Source organism: Pundamilia nyererei, unplaced genomic scaffold (assembly GCF_000239375.1).
Source record: "Pundamilia nyererei isolate P.nyererei 1_Seehausen unplaced genomic scaffold, PunNye1.0 scaffold00155, whole genome shotgun sequence".
Taxonomy (NCBI): domain Eukaryota; kingdom Metazoa; phylum Chordata; class Actinopteri; order Cichliformes; family Cichlidae; genus Pundamilia; species Pundamilia nyererei.
Window position 1 is genome coordinate 286,509 of NW_005187556.1, and position 15,322 is coordinate 301,830.

At 41.3% G+C, this 15,322-nt stretch overlaps 1 protein-coding gene across 4 annotated transcripts in view; it reads left to right on the forward strand.

Annotated features, from left to right (window-relative positions):
* Positions 1 to 10,289: 10,289 nt before the first annotated feature.
* Positions 10,290 to 15,322, forward strand: part of LOC102203950 (uncharacterized) — a 38,795-nt gene continuing 33,762 nt past the window's right edge. For 3 of the 4 annotated variants that reach the window (XM_005745182.1, XM_005745183.1, XM_005745180.1), the window contains exon 1: positions 10,290 to 10,321. The gene's annotated coding sequence lies outside the window, so the exon portion shown is untranslated. The remainder of the gene's footprint in view (positions 10,322 to 15,322) is intronic. The other variant, XM_005745181.1, reaches the window with a different exon arrangement.

The window sequence follows — 15,322 nt, forward strand, 5'->3', positions numbered from 1 at the left end:
TTTTGTTCGACTCCGCTGCAGAGTTTGGGTACGTGCACAAACAGAAACAACCTTTTCCTCAAAGGTCAGTAGCCTCACACATACTGTACCAAACCTCAGAGGCGCCGGGCTGCATGTTTCACAGGCTAACAAGCAAACATCACGCTGCAGCTCCACACTGTGTAATTCATAATCAGACTCGGAGTCAGGTTAATTACCAAGTACAATGCTCGGCGAAAGATTTAGCATCCATTGCCTCGCTGTTTTAGTAAAACCAGTTACATAATTACACAAATGGATTCAACGCCTGTTTGTTGGGTGGATCTACTGCAGCACAGCGGTTAAGATTTCGAGTTTGAGCAGAATAAATTAGAATTTGGGAGCCTGATTATACGTCAGAGAGTCAACAGAAATGAATCTGCAGTTTGATCATTCTGATGACCGGTAACAGTTTTGTAAACACTGCTTAAATTCAGCATTTCAACTCTGTGTTGCGTTTGTAAACTGAAAGTTCAGCGGCTATGCTTCACTTGTGTCTGATATTTTAAGAGATCAGCTGAGTAATAGAGAAAATAAACAGCAGATTAACCAACGGCAGAAATAATCATTAGCTGCGTCCCAATAAGTTTTACATAAATGATGACAATGGGCACATGTATCAATGTCAGAGGTGCTGTTTGTTGAAACATTTTTAAAATCCATGACATCAGGAAGTGTCAGTGAGAATAATCTAATATACAGAAGAAACCTGGTAGCAGCTATCTATAAATATGAAAAGACTGCAACAAATACAGCTTAACATGCAGAATATACAGCATGACATACGAATACCAGCTTTTCAGTAAAATAACATGCCGGCTTCATCATTTTCTTTCAGTCGATACAACCGTGCTGAAGTCTGGATCGTTCTGCAGAGTGTCTAAGCCACATCGCTGGTAATTCTGTAGCTTAGACAGAGAAGGGTTTATAGATTCAAATATGCCAGCACTTTTTCTCGCAAGTGATGGCAAACCCACCAAATCCTTTGTAATGACATGTGGAGATGCTTACAGCTTTATACTGTTGTTATGGTGAAGAAAACAGGGTCCTGAGATAAATGACTCTTTAGTTTGCCTCTTAGTCACCAAGTAGATGATGGAAATGGGCAGGAGCAGGAAAACAATGAGCTAAAGTGGCTTTTTGTTGTCTGAGTTTCATCTAGCGTTAATATCAGTCTGGTCTCATTCAAATGTTGTGCGTTCTTGGTGGGATTTCACATCAGCACCTGCATTTATACAAGTAGTGGTCGTATTTAGAGTTGGTTAAAGTCACCTTTGATGGAGAGAGACTGCATAGCAGGGCAAAGTCATTTCTTCTGCTTTAGTTATCCTATAGATTCAGATACATGAGGTGTTTCACAGAAAGGAGAACCAGTGTTTGTAATGATGATGTTTCACTTGACAGTTTGTTTGCGATCTAAATAAAACAGCTACAGCAGCTCCAACTCGTTCTTCCTCTGATTGCCGCACTGCCTTGTTCTCTCTGTGTGTTCAGAAATCGATTTCTCAGTGCCCGCTAACATCAGACCCAGAACAGCTGAGCGAGTGAGCAGCGCTGCGTGCTGCTGAAAGTTTTCTCCCCTTTAACTCAACATTTACTCTTCTAACTGTAATTTCACCACCACCATGGTTCACCTGCTAGATGCTGAATGAAATGCACCAGCTGTGTTATCATATTAGAATTATTTGCTGCTGATTAAACATTTTCAAGAGAAGATAGAATACCTGCTCCGTGCTACCGTCAGTCTGCAATATTTTTCCTGTTGCCATCTCAGTTTCTGGAGACAGAAGTGACCACATTTGGCTAGACAAACTGAGAGCATAAGTCACTTATCAATCACAAGGTAGCCACTGCTGGTTATGCCCTGCTTTTTCATTTATTTTTTCTCTGAATGGGTCCACAATTTATTAAAGAAACATCATGTTGTAATAAATCCGACTTGAAACCAGTGACCTGAACCACAAACATGAGACACACATTTGTTGACAGAATAAATCAAGTGAAAACAGGCTGTTTCCCCCGTAGACTTCTATACAATGTGTCTTCTTTTTAGAGTCACAGGTGTTGCCCCCTGCTGGCCGTTAAAGGAACCTGCCGGTTTAAACCACTTTCACTTCCCAGACTATGAGGCTATGTTCACTCTTTTAAAACAGCACGTGCTTGTAAGGACACAGACCTTGTTTCTTAAAAATGATGCAGCACTACAGATGCTAAAAAAGAAGTTGAAGTGTTAATGGTCATTAAGTCGTCTGACACTGACTGACACTAATGACTGCGATGTACGCTGCAGTCCCTCCTGGTATTGCAGGGAACTCTGGGTAAATGTCCATCAAATGGCACCAGAGTGATCACTGATGCCGCCAGCTGTTCCGACTTACACATATTAGTCCAAGCAGCTGTGATTATTTCACAGTATGCCAGTGTGGGCCTTGCATTATAGTGACGGCTTTGGTTTATTCCACAGATTATCTCGCAGTCTCACTTTTAAGAGTGCAGTTTTCTTTCTCACTGAAAATATAAATGTGTGCATTATGTCAATGATTGTATGTTACAGGGGATCTTTAATTTTGGTTATTTGGTATTAGACAGATGAAAACTGCAGGTTCTCAGGTTTGTACAGATGTGATGGTGTCAGTAACATTAACCTCCTTGGACCAGGCGTCCACATATGGGGACATCACATTTTGGGTTGTCTAGACCACAATACTAAATTTTGCTCTTTCAAATGAGCTATATTGCTCAAAGGGGCACAATTGTTGTTTCTCATTTTGTTTTTGTACTCAGGAAAAATGCTGCTGTGTTCAGACACCAAATAAAGAGTTTTGCACATCATTACTCAAACGTGACTTTATAGTGTTCTGTCGACAGTATAAAGCCCAAATAGCAAAGAGAAATTAAAAATGCATGCCATGAAGGAGTTTGGTCTTGGGAGGTTAAATAACAGATTTCTTTGTGTTTTGCCACAACAACCACCTGCTGACATGACGTTTTCCCTGCTCTTCTTTCTTCCTTTCATTCCCATATTTTCCTCTGGCTCTTCTTCTGTTTACCTTTTGTCCATCTTCCCAGCAGCCCTGCTGCTGTCTCCCTACAGCCAAGCGGTAAAACATTAAATGGTTACAGCAGTCTAGTAGTTTATGTCCTTGGACACAACTAGACACATTTTTTTTCCCTCCACACAACAGAAGCATCTCCCTGAACCTAAACTATTCTGAATGATAATGAATAATCAAATGTATGTATAGTGTAAATATCTTGTCCCCTCAGGGACTGTGGTCTCTGAATGAGTGGACTGATTAATGTCACAGCCTCCAACTGTTTACTGTGGATTTTTTCTGGCCTAAAAGAGAGAAAAAAAAAACAACTTTACTTTGTAACCACAGACATGACCAATAACTAAGTATGAGACTGGACTATTTAAAATTCCTGTCCAGAAACACAACTTAATAGATTAAATGTCATGAATATTTCCATGAGTCTGTGTTATTACCCAACACACCTAAATACCTAATCCCCTGATGTCCTGAGCTCTCAACGTTTCCTCCTGTCAGACTCTCTGAGTCTTCAGCTTCCCTTTGTGCCTTCCTCCACCACTTCTCCAGCAGGGAGCTCCATCAGCTCCTGAGGTCTCTGCTGTGTGTGTGTGGATTTGTATGTGCCTGTGTGTGTGTGCGGTTGTGTTGTGTGGAGTAAATGGCCTCCAGGATCCCCAGGGCTGCATCTCAAATGTACTCACAGAGAAGCAGAGTCATGACTAAGACTGCATGCCTTTCATTAACAGAGAGAGAGAGAGAGCAAACGTGTCTAACAAAGTTGAAAAAGTCAATTTATTCCTCTGGTGGAAATGTGCCTAAGACTAAGAAATGTCTTTAAGGAACAAGTTTGCATTGTGTGGGTCAGAGTACATGTCAGAGTACATGTCAGAGTACATGCGTGGGTGTGGGTCAACTTGCTGCAAAGTCAGTGTTATTTTGTTTACATAAGAAAGATGTTTTAATAAAATCTGATCACATTAATTCTGTAAACAACACAGGACTTGGTGAGCTGATGTTTGATCAGCTACATTACAGCGTATTGTACCTACAGAGTATTTAGATAACTTACATTTTTTACAATATTAAATTTTCATCCTCTTCCAAGTTGAAACTGTGTGTGGAGCCCGTTTCTCAGTCTGCTCCATGCTGTCTGATTTCCCGCTAGTCTTGAGAGGTGATTATCTGGAATCCTACAGAGAATGAATGCGCGCAGCCCATTTAGCTCCGTTTACTGGTTTAGTGGATGTGCACCACATTTCAGTGAGCTTTGATGTTTGCACAATCACAGAGAATGAAACAGTGTGTGAAGGCCTGCTGCATTAACAGCTTGATGTGTTTAAATCAGTGGTTCTAAACTTGGGCATCAGTAGTTGTGCATGGAGCCACTGCAGGTGAGGTGAAGTAATACTGAATCAACATGACTTCTCTTTGTTTAAGACACAAACCTTTAGTCTTCATCGTGTTTTATTAGTAATAATTTAGAACATTATCACATTTTTATCAGTAATTATTAGTAATGCTGTTGAATGGTGAATTGGAGAGCCTGGATTCTCACCCTATGGGACTGACTCTAGCGCCACACTTTAAACAAATACAGTGGTCCCTCGTTTATCGCGGGAGTTACGTTCTAAAAATAACCCTCGATAGGTGAAATCCGCGAAGTAGCCAACTTAATTTTTTTCAATTATTATAGATGTTTTAAGGCTGTAAAACCCCTCACTACACACTTTATACACTTTTCTCAGACAGGCACGAACATTTTCACAATTTTCTCTCTTGTTTAAACACTCAAACACTCAGACTCTGTGAGAGAATTCAACATTAATGAATCAATAGTATGGGAAGCAAGAAGAATGAGTTGAGTAAAGTTTGACTTCTCTGTTTTGTTCGCTTAGTGCGCCTTATGGTCAGAAAAAAAAACGTAACTTCTACCTTCCTTTAGCATGTCCAGAAGTCCAACTTTTTGTGCAACGGTTAACATCTTCCTCTGCCTTTTGGGCGCTATCACAGCTGCCTTTGACGGTGCAAAACGTTTCGTCGACATTGTTGTTTCTTGGGGAGAAAACTTACAAACATCCAGTGCAACACTTCAGAGTCACACTGCGAGCGATCGAAGATTTATGTAAATTTGACAAGCTGAACGCATTCTGTACTGTACAGGAGACACAGCAAGGAGGAGATTGATTGACAGTGGTCTACAGCCAATCAGGATGCAGAACACAATGCGCTGTAAAAAACAAACAAAATAAAACTGCACACAGGAAGGCCGTGAAAGGTGAACCGCGTTATAGCAAGGGACCAATGAAAGTTAGTAGGGAAGGGTTAATGGGAAACACTAAATGGCCTGCAGGTGTTAATGTGAGTGTGAATGGTTGTCTGTGTCTACGTGTTAGCCCTGCGACAGACTGGTGACCTGTCCCCCTCCCGCCGCCGCCACCTCCAACCCTGAAAAGCATAAGTGGAAGAGAATGGATGGATAGTTTCTATGTGAGGGACAGATTGTTGTTCGCACAGCAAACAACTTGCCAGTTACATGTGTTAAACCATATTCTGCTTTAACATCCTTCTGGGACTGATGGAGACCACAATTCACAAAATAAACATCATGTTTGATTCAGTAAGACATGAAACTAGAAACTGAGATCATAAAGTCATCAGGAAAGTGTTTGCTAAGATCCCAACAGAAAACAGAAACAGCGATCATTTTCCTATGGATGTCTGCGCAACTGGAAATCTTTCTGTAACCACAGGAGTCGCCCCCTGCTGTCCAGTACAATTAATGCAGTTTTAAGCCACATCTACACTTCCATGAAACATCTGTGTTTTGGAATAAAAACAATTAGAAACACCTTTTTCCTCCAAGTGGAGCTTGGTGAGCACTAGGGTCTTTGTAACTGAATCAATTGCTTTTAGCACCTTCTTGTCCCTTGACAAAGTGTAACATCTGTGTTGTCCACCCCTGAACAAGAGCAAAAAGCTACACCCTCCCTACACCTTTGGTCTTTGTTGGTACTCCTTGGAGAGACAACTTAGGTCTCCATTGAAGTTATGGAGGCTGAGGTATTTTTAGACACTGTCGTGCTTGGGACCAGTGAGGCGGGACCAGGGAGAGAGTTTAAAATCAATGCAGACAGCATCGGTGTGCATGTTGGGCCATATGTTCAGAATGCGATACATAAGAAATGTCGGCTCTTTGAGCAGCGTAGCCTGATAAGTGAGTCCAATCTGCCTTATTGATTACAGCCGTTAAATCCACTTCAACCAGCCTTTCGCAAGGAGACGAGAGAGAGGTGATGCGCTAAAGGAGGATTTTGAAGGTTTAGGCAATGAACTGTTCTAATGATGAGTGTACAACGCCCAGGATTACTCCTCAGATTGATATTCAACAACTTAGGCAATTTTCTTCATAAGCACTCTCATCCTGACTTCTGCTAGCTGAAGTTGGACTAATTTCATAGCACTTGACTTGAAGTATTTTAGTCCTCCTGCAGCCCTTTGGATCAAACAGGAGTGATTTTATCTCAGTTCTTTCTACCAAAAGATATTACAGATGTAGGTTATAATCTGTGTTAACAAGGGGGAGCCCCCTCCTTTCAGTGCCACTTAATTCTAATATCCTTCAATATCCCAGGCATCACTGACTCATACAGGTCACGCCCTCCTGCGCCAAGGCACGGCGTGGATAATTAATCTAATTTTAGCGCTGGCACTCAGTGATATACTGGACAGAGATTTGCTTCTCAATCATCTTAATGCTGCAATAAAAGATGGTGCTTCCAAGAAGGAAGAAAAGAAGACTTTTCCGTGCACTTCAGTTCCCTGCTTATGACTCATATCCTGTTTTTGTTTATATATTTAGGATGTGATGCTTGCTACGTGAAACATACTGCGACAAACTGACTCAGCGACTGCCACAGTGTTCACACAAGAAATAAGACCAAGGTCATTTATTAAGGTTAGCATAGCGAATGTATGCACATCCCTTTCACAAAATATATGATTTTATTTTTTATTAGCATGTTGGTTGCTGGTTATATAATTAAATGTATCCACTTTTGTGCTTGAATATAAAATAAATAAATAAATGAGCTAAAAGCTTGATGCCAGCTGGTGCTGAGACAGAGAATGAGCTTAGAGACAAGCTTTTACGATCTTCAGGGCACAGGATGACCAGGTGAACCACATTAGCTGACAGCCCTCCCAAGGCTCCTGAATCATAACAGGAGCATCAAGGACAGCTTACTGGAAAGAGCCATTCATATTCCTGTTAACATGATTTAGAGCTCAAGAAGTCTCTGTTCAGCCCTCTGTGTCTATAGCCCGGTTTTCACTCTTTTTTGTATCAATACAATCTGCTGAGAATGATTTGGTTTATTATATTGACCTGAAATACTGAACAGCTTTATGCTGTATTCAGGATCTAACTATTTAATTTTCTTATCCAGTAACACTGGTTAACAAGCACTTTGCTCCTGGGATTCTTTCACCTGCACCTGGAACAAATTTTACTGACTCAAAATCTAAAAACCATTTTCATCTAGAACATCCTGTTTTGTTATTTATGAAGTATTGGACAGCTATTATAGCCTGACGGAAACGTGATGTGCTTCAGTTTTTAAGAAATACATTTAATTAACCAATAATTAAGGAAGGTGTCTTTCTTGGTCCTGAAATCTATGACCTGATGCTTGACAATGAACTCAAAAGGAGCTGAAGCCCACTGAACCAGCAGCTTGGAAGCATTCGTGCAGATTGTCTGGAATTTCCTTGGCAATTATAGAGTAGAGAACTGCGCCGTGTTTGCCACTGAAGATGCACTTATTCCATTCTTGTTTGACTTTTTTCCACCAAAATTTGGGCGATGTCAGGAATGCGAAAAGGTTTCATCAACATATAAAAGGTGATGGAAAACCGATATCAGGGAAAATGTAATCAAGCACGATGGCTGATGAGATGGATGAGCAGTACAAGCGTAACACAAGCGCCTCATTTTTTACCTGGTTTTCAGTAACATGCGTTAACATTTCTCTGGCATCGTTAATATACAGTGCAATGCATTAATAAACATTAGTAAATTTGGTGGGAAAAGTCTAATTCAAGCACCAAATCTGAATAAAGTCATGCAGTTTAATGTAGTAAACACTCCTCGATTTACAGAAAAATAATTCATTACTGCAGAATGTTGACACTTGGTATAAATCTGCCATTGGATGCAAATTACTGTGGCATTTTCTACTGCCTGCTTACTGTAATCTCTGAGCTGGCACACTACATGTACAACTTCAGGCACCTGCAGTACTGTGCAGAAGTCTTGAGCCATCCTTTCATCATATTTTGCTTCCAGTTAGTCTTTGAAGCCTCAGTCCAGTCCTCGGACTTGACCATTTTCAGAGAAATGCTTTCGTTTTTTTGTTAGGCCACTTGACACTGACCTATGAGTCATTTAAGCACACAAAAAGGAATCTATCTCAAGGCATACATCAGTGTTATGTCTACAGACTTCACAAAGGAGCAAAGAAGCAATTTAAAGTTTTAGCTTTTGGCATTTTGTTATGGCAGCCTGTTAAAACAGCACAATTTCTTCCCATTTCTTTAGTTAAATATATAAAAAATGCCAACGATAATACAGTTTGACAATCATAAAATAGTATGTTTGCACCAACAAGTTCATTCTCAGACAGCTGAAAACTTGGCATATCCTGGCATGGTGCACAGTGTGTCGTTAAAACTATGTGGGTAAACTGGACAACTGGAGGAGGAATTGGCAGGTCTAAGAGAGAAAAAAAAAAGGGGGGGGGGAGAAAAATACTTAGCACAGGATCTGAAAGAGGCACTTAGCTCTTCTACTGTTCACAGAAGCATGATCAGAAATGGTTACTGTCAAGACGTCATTCTTAAGGCTGGAGACCAGAGAGAAAAGGCCGAGGTAAACTACACAAGAACTGGGTGGAAAATCAGTGGCAGCAGGTTTTATAGAGCGATTGATCCAAATGTAAAAATTCTGATTCAATTTATTGTCATTGTGAACGACAGTAAAGCGCTATCAGATTTCTTTTCTCAGATTTCCACCATGCATTACAATCTGAAAAGCATCTGACTGGCAACAGCTTTATTTTTCAGCATGACGCTGATCCCAAACACACTGCCAGTGCATTAAAAAGCAGCCGACATCCAAAACACAGCTTTGGATGTCCTTCAAGAAGCCTGGAAAATGATTCCTGAAATGACAAGAAATCATATCTAAAAGATCTTGTCTTGATGCACGCTCAATCATCCAGGTAAGGAAATCCCAGAAAGTCGATTCTGTTCATCTGGACTTAATGTTTTCTTCCACTGAAAACGTTAAGTTCAGATGAACAGAAAAGAGTTCAGACTATTAATTTTCAAGCTCATTAAAAACTGTCCTTTTGCCTTATGCACTGTATTCCCGTGTATAATTGCACCTATTTCCCATTTTTATAGAAAAATTTAAGAATGAAGGGGTGGCTCAAGACTTTTGCACAGTTCTCCGGGGTATTAATGCTGCTCTGGTGCACAGTACATCCAGTAATGTAGCAAAAATAATGCAGGGCAGCCTGTTTGTGTCTCATCATTGTTTCGTTTGTTGCTAGCTCTCACACAGAGTGCTAGCATGAGCTGCTACACTGACAGATTCATTGGATAACTTAATTTAGCATTAAGGTCATGCTCAAGGTCATCAAGGAAAGCAAGACGAGTGGTGAGTCAGCTGTCATCACAGTCTCTCTACTCTGCTCCACCAGAGAACAGTGGTCCCTGTTTTCTATTTTATTAGCACTAAATTATTAACTTTACTGGCAATAATAAGCATCCACTGTTATCACCCTCAGATATTTCAGAGTCATCTCTGGCCTCTATGACTCACACTCGTTGTGCCCTCTGCGTGCCAAAGCTTGGCGTGGATAATTAATCTAATTTTAGCTCGGTGTGTTTGTGCTCGAGTGTGTGTGAGAGAGAAATACTGGACGCCGTTGTCATTCCTCCACAGCGAGCAGGCCGAAGGCGGCTTCAGTGTGACATACTGTTATCTGCTTCTCCCTCTTGCTGTCAGTGTTTCTCCCTCACTGTATCTTCCTGTCTCACCTTCTCCTATCACAGACAGCTTAAACCGATTCCTGTTTTCTGCATGTGGCATCATACCTGTAACTACTGAAGCACCTGATAATGAAATCTTAAATTCATCTCATTTTCTCTCCCTCTCTGCCTCTCCAGCAGCGGATGCCGTGCCGGTACGGAAAGATGGGGATCAGGTAAAGTGCTATTATCTCTTAAAAAAAAATAAAAAATTAATGCCTGCACCATTTGCTGCACACCTCAATCTATTTTTCCATTTTGCTGAAAGCCTCTGTGACAGAATGCAAAAGACACTCTGGTGCTGGCGTCCTCAGCTCTCCTGTTACATCTGAGCGCTCTCCAGAGTGAGAGTGGTAGCATGAGTGTTGATTTTTGGCCCCTCAAATATTATGGAGGTGAGAAAGAAGCGCTGTTACTCATCCAGAACTGTCTCCTGTTGTTACACAGTGTAGCCCTTAGAAATGTTAAAGACCCGCCCCCAAAGATACGTGGTGCTGCAAAAAAAATGTTTGCCCTCTTCCTGATTTCTTCATTTTTGGCATATGAGTCACACTTAAATGTTTCAGATCACACAACTTCTGATATTGGACAACAATAAGCTGGATAAATGAAAAATGCAGTTTTGCAAAGTTATCCAAACTTACCCCCAAAACCTAAAAACTGGTTGTGTCAACCTTGGCAGTACAGACTGCAGTGCAGTAACTGACAATGAGTCTTTCCCATCACTCAGGATGAATTCTGACACAGTTCTTTGTAGAATTGCTTTAATTGAGCCAGACTAGAGTTTTAAAGCCTCTTTAAGGTCACGCCAAATCAGATTTAAGACCAGACTTTGTCTAGGCCACTTGTTGGTGTGTTTTGCATCACTGTCCTGCTGTATAACACGAGTGCCATCGAGCTTCAGGGCACAAACTCATGGCCAGACATTCTCCTTCAGATGTTTCTGTTAGAGAGCAAAATTAATGGTTCCATAAATTCATCCAGGTCCTGAAAGCCGTAAAGCAGCCCCAGACCATGACACTACCGCCTCCATGTTGTTATGATGTTCTTTTTATGAAATGCTGTGTTAATCCTACACCAGATGTAACAGGACTCAAACCTTCAGTCCACAGAAAAGTTTACCAGAACTCTTCATGTTTTCCTTTTGGCCAGCTGTGGTTTTCTCCTCTGAACTCTCCCATGGACACTATTCATGCTCAGTCTATTTGTTACTATTGAATCATGAACTCTGACCTTAAATGAGTGAGACCTGCAGTTGTTTAGGTTTTGTTCTGGTTTCTTTTGTGACCCTCTTGGAGTAAATCTGCTTGGGCAGCCTGGAAAGGTTCACTGCTGTTCCAAGTTTTCTCCGTTTGTGGATAATGGTTCTTACTGTGGTTTGCTGGAGTGCTAAAGCATTAAAAACGGCTTTGTAACCCATTTCAGGATGATAGATGTCAGTTACTTAGTTTCTTTCGTGGATGTAACATGATGTGCTGCTTTTTGAGATAGTAAAGTTGGGATCATATTTTCTGAGACTTCTAGGGTCTGCTTGGGTCCCAGTGGTATAAATTTCATCAGAGAGTCAGCACCAGGGTCCGGATGGATGTCTGTATGCCTCCTGTTTGTTGTGATGAAGTCTCAACTATGCCTGCAGACATCAAATAAGTCAGGAATGGCTACTCGGCCGTTGGCCATTTCCAGCTGTTTGCATCCCCTGCAGAGTGTAATCTTTAGCCTACTTCACTTTGTGAGACAGGTTCTAGTTATGTGATTTATTGATTAAACTGACAGCAATCAGGCCGGGGTGCACCTGGTGAAATTTAAGGCTTCTTTCTGAAAAATGTGGTTAATTGCAGTTAATTCAAGATATAACAACAGGCAGCAATTACTTTCACATAGGACCTGGTAGATTTGGTAGCTTTTGCCCTAATAAATAAAATCATCATTAAAAACTGCATTATATTTTTACTCTGGTTATCATAAAGTTGTTTGATGATCTGAAACATCTAAGTGTGAGAAATATGCAAACAAATAAGAAATTCAGAACGGGGCAAATACTTTCTCACAGCACTGTATTTGCAAGCCTGTGTGTGTGTGTGTGTGTAGGTGTGTGTAGGTGTGTGTAGGTGTGTGTAGGTGTGTGTGTGTGTGTGTGTGTGTGTGTGTTCGCAGTGTATTGAGTGTAAAGTGTTCAGACAGTCTGTTTCAGTACATGGGAATTTACCTGAGTTAAAGGGAAAGCACTCCTTTTTGGGGCATCCTCCTCCCCCGCATTATCGAAAGTAAGAAAAGAGTTTGGTGGCACCACAGGGAGCTCTGTGAAGCCTGAATTATATCCTCAAATGTACAGAGTTGGTGCTGAAATGTGAAAATGAATCTGTAAGAAGTGAACCTACCCCAACTCTGAAGCCTTCATCGCAGCCTGAGCCCAGAGGCTCAAAGCTTGTTAGGTGATAATAATTGACCCTGTTTCCAGTCTGCTAGTTTGGATAAGACCCATCATCTCTACCTTCTACAGTGCTTTTTTTTTTTTTTTTTTTAAAACACAAGCACTCCAAAAACTATTGAGGTGTTGTTTTGGCCTCTCCAGCTTTTTATCTACACTGCTTATGTGTCGCTCGTCTTTAAGCTAAGTTTCTAAAAACTCAACAAGCATTTGGACCTGAAAATGATGCCAGACTCAGTGAGCAGATTAGGATAAAACACCCAAATCTGTGACTCCCAGTATATGTACCACAAGACAATATCAGAGCACTGAAGAAAGCTGAATAAAGCAAAAAACACTCTTTTATGTCCATGATCCTGTTTTGTGTATCGCTGTAAATAAGTGAATAAACATTTTAATTAAGAGCACAAGCCTTTTAATATGTCGGTCAGTGCATCTGGACACGATTCTTTCTAACAAACATGCAAGCCTGCCAAGGATTTCTCTCATGGCCAGACAGTGGGATGGTCTCATCTGGCTGAGTCAGTAATCTGCCCTCAATTCAACTGATTATTAATTTTACTGCTAAAAACCAGAGTCAAGGCAAAAACGCCCCAGTAGTGCGTCTGCTGTGTTGGTTTGGCACCATCACTGTGAGTCACAGACTTCAGACAGTCACTGAAACATTAAAAAAGGTGGAGTGACCAAGTGGCTGAGGCACACGTGACGAATCGAACATGTCATTTAAATTTCATAATTCATCTCAGTATTTTATTATTAATTGATCAGCTTTGCTGACCTATAAACAAATGGTTCTGGGTCTGAAACCTCCAGACAGCCGAGGCTTTTCTGGGTTTCATTTTCAGTCTGACTCTGCTGGTGCTCCACCTTCCTGCCTCAGACTGCAGTTCAGATTAATTAGTGCCTCTAAATCGGCAGAGGTGTGAATAGTTGTCTGTCTCCATGTGTCACTTGTGTGACGGCCTGGCAGCTTGGACGTGCCCCGTCTCTCACTCGGTGGTAGATGGGAAAGGCTCCAGCCACGTTGGATGAAAAGCAGGCGGAGATAGTGAGTGATGGATGGATGTCTGCTTAAGTTTGGCTTAAGGGAACTAAGAGCCATGAACAAAATCTCACCAGAAGATGAAGCTGAATGTCTCCACCTTACTCTTACACCTGTTCTACAGCAAACAAGCAACATATACCAACACTTCCTTTACTTTTGTGAATGAAAACATACTGTAATCATTGCATACAGTGTACTGCCAAACAGCCACAGGTGTGACCAAAACTAATGGGCTTCATCACAGTGTAGTGACCAAACGAGCCATCTGAACCTGAACCAGCAACGACTAGTGGACTGAGGATGTCCACTAGTCATTTAAAGACTATTTGTTTGGACATTTAACTTCATCGATTTAACATTTTTAAATGTCTTCTGAAGGTTTTTCTGTCTTTTAGACAAGTTGAGGAGTCTGTTTTCTGTCATTCTCTAAATGACAGGTCAATCAAACACAAGGGACACCCCAACATTTTGAGTCATCCCTAGTGTAGTCTTGAGGATTTAAAAAAAAAGAATAATGGGATTGCTTATGTTTTAGAAGATGTAATCTCTCGTGTTAGAGGCTTCTTCAGTTCTAAAAACAAATGGTGGAGAGTCCTGGGTATTTTATTCCAAGTCGGGTTGTCTTTGTTTAAGGTGATCCTTAATGTCAATGACCCACTATTGATTCTGTGACTCATCACATGAGCTAAGGTGTGAAAAAGGTGTAGGTTTAGACCATCTCCAGGGGTGATGTCCACCCCATCGTGTGATGTGTTGAGGTCACCTGGGCAAAGTGTAAGTGGTGATTGAAGCACCTTGGAAGGGATTTCAAGACTGCATTGTCAGTGGCTTATAACAGATGTTGTAAGTCACTGCCTCTGTTCAATGATGCTCATTCACAGTGGACATAGATGACCTCCTTTACTCCTCTTTCACACCATCTGTCTTCTCTGTCCAAAATGTGAACACTGACATCCTCAAAAGACTGTCCTTTGTCCTGTAAATGCAAGTGTTCTCCTTTCTAAGCTCTCAGGACTGACCCGGATGAGTGAGAAGCTACACAGACGTACGTGCCCAGTCTAAATGCTGTTTCAGAGACTTTGGAAAGCAGACAAAAGGAATATTAATTTCAACTCCTGCACGTGTCACAACATCATGAAAAAGGAAAAGGGATGCTCTGTTGGGAGAAAATGGTGGTGTCACAGCCTGCAGGAGCTACTATTAGTCAAACCTATGTGTACTCCTGTGTGTACGCCGGCACTCTCGTGACTGTCTGTGTGTGACCGGGTGTGAAGGTGTGCCAGTGTTGATAGTCTCTTACCAAGGCCACAGAGCTGCTGTCCCCTGGGTTCAGGCTATTACTGAGCCATGTATCACTTCTCAGCTGTGGACCCTGGAGACAGGGAGAGAGCAGAAAGAGTAAGAAAGGGAGACAAAACAGAGACGTCAGTCCTTTTTGTTGTTCCATCAGTGATTGACACTTTATGTATGTGCTGCTGTCACTTTGTCTTTTAAGTGCTGTTATAGTAATAGTTAGTCCAGGTAACTTTTCTAACCCTTAAAACCTGTTCCCTGTTGCTTTCTCCCTGTTTGAAGTGATGTACACTTACAGAAGCTTTGAGCTTTTACAACAAAACATTCCCAGCATTTTCAGACTTGTATAACTGAACAGTCATGGATACGATCAGCATTCTGGTATGAAACTGTCACGGGACAGTGTAGCAG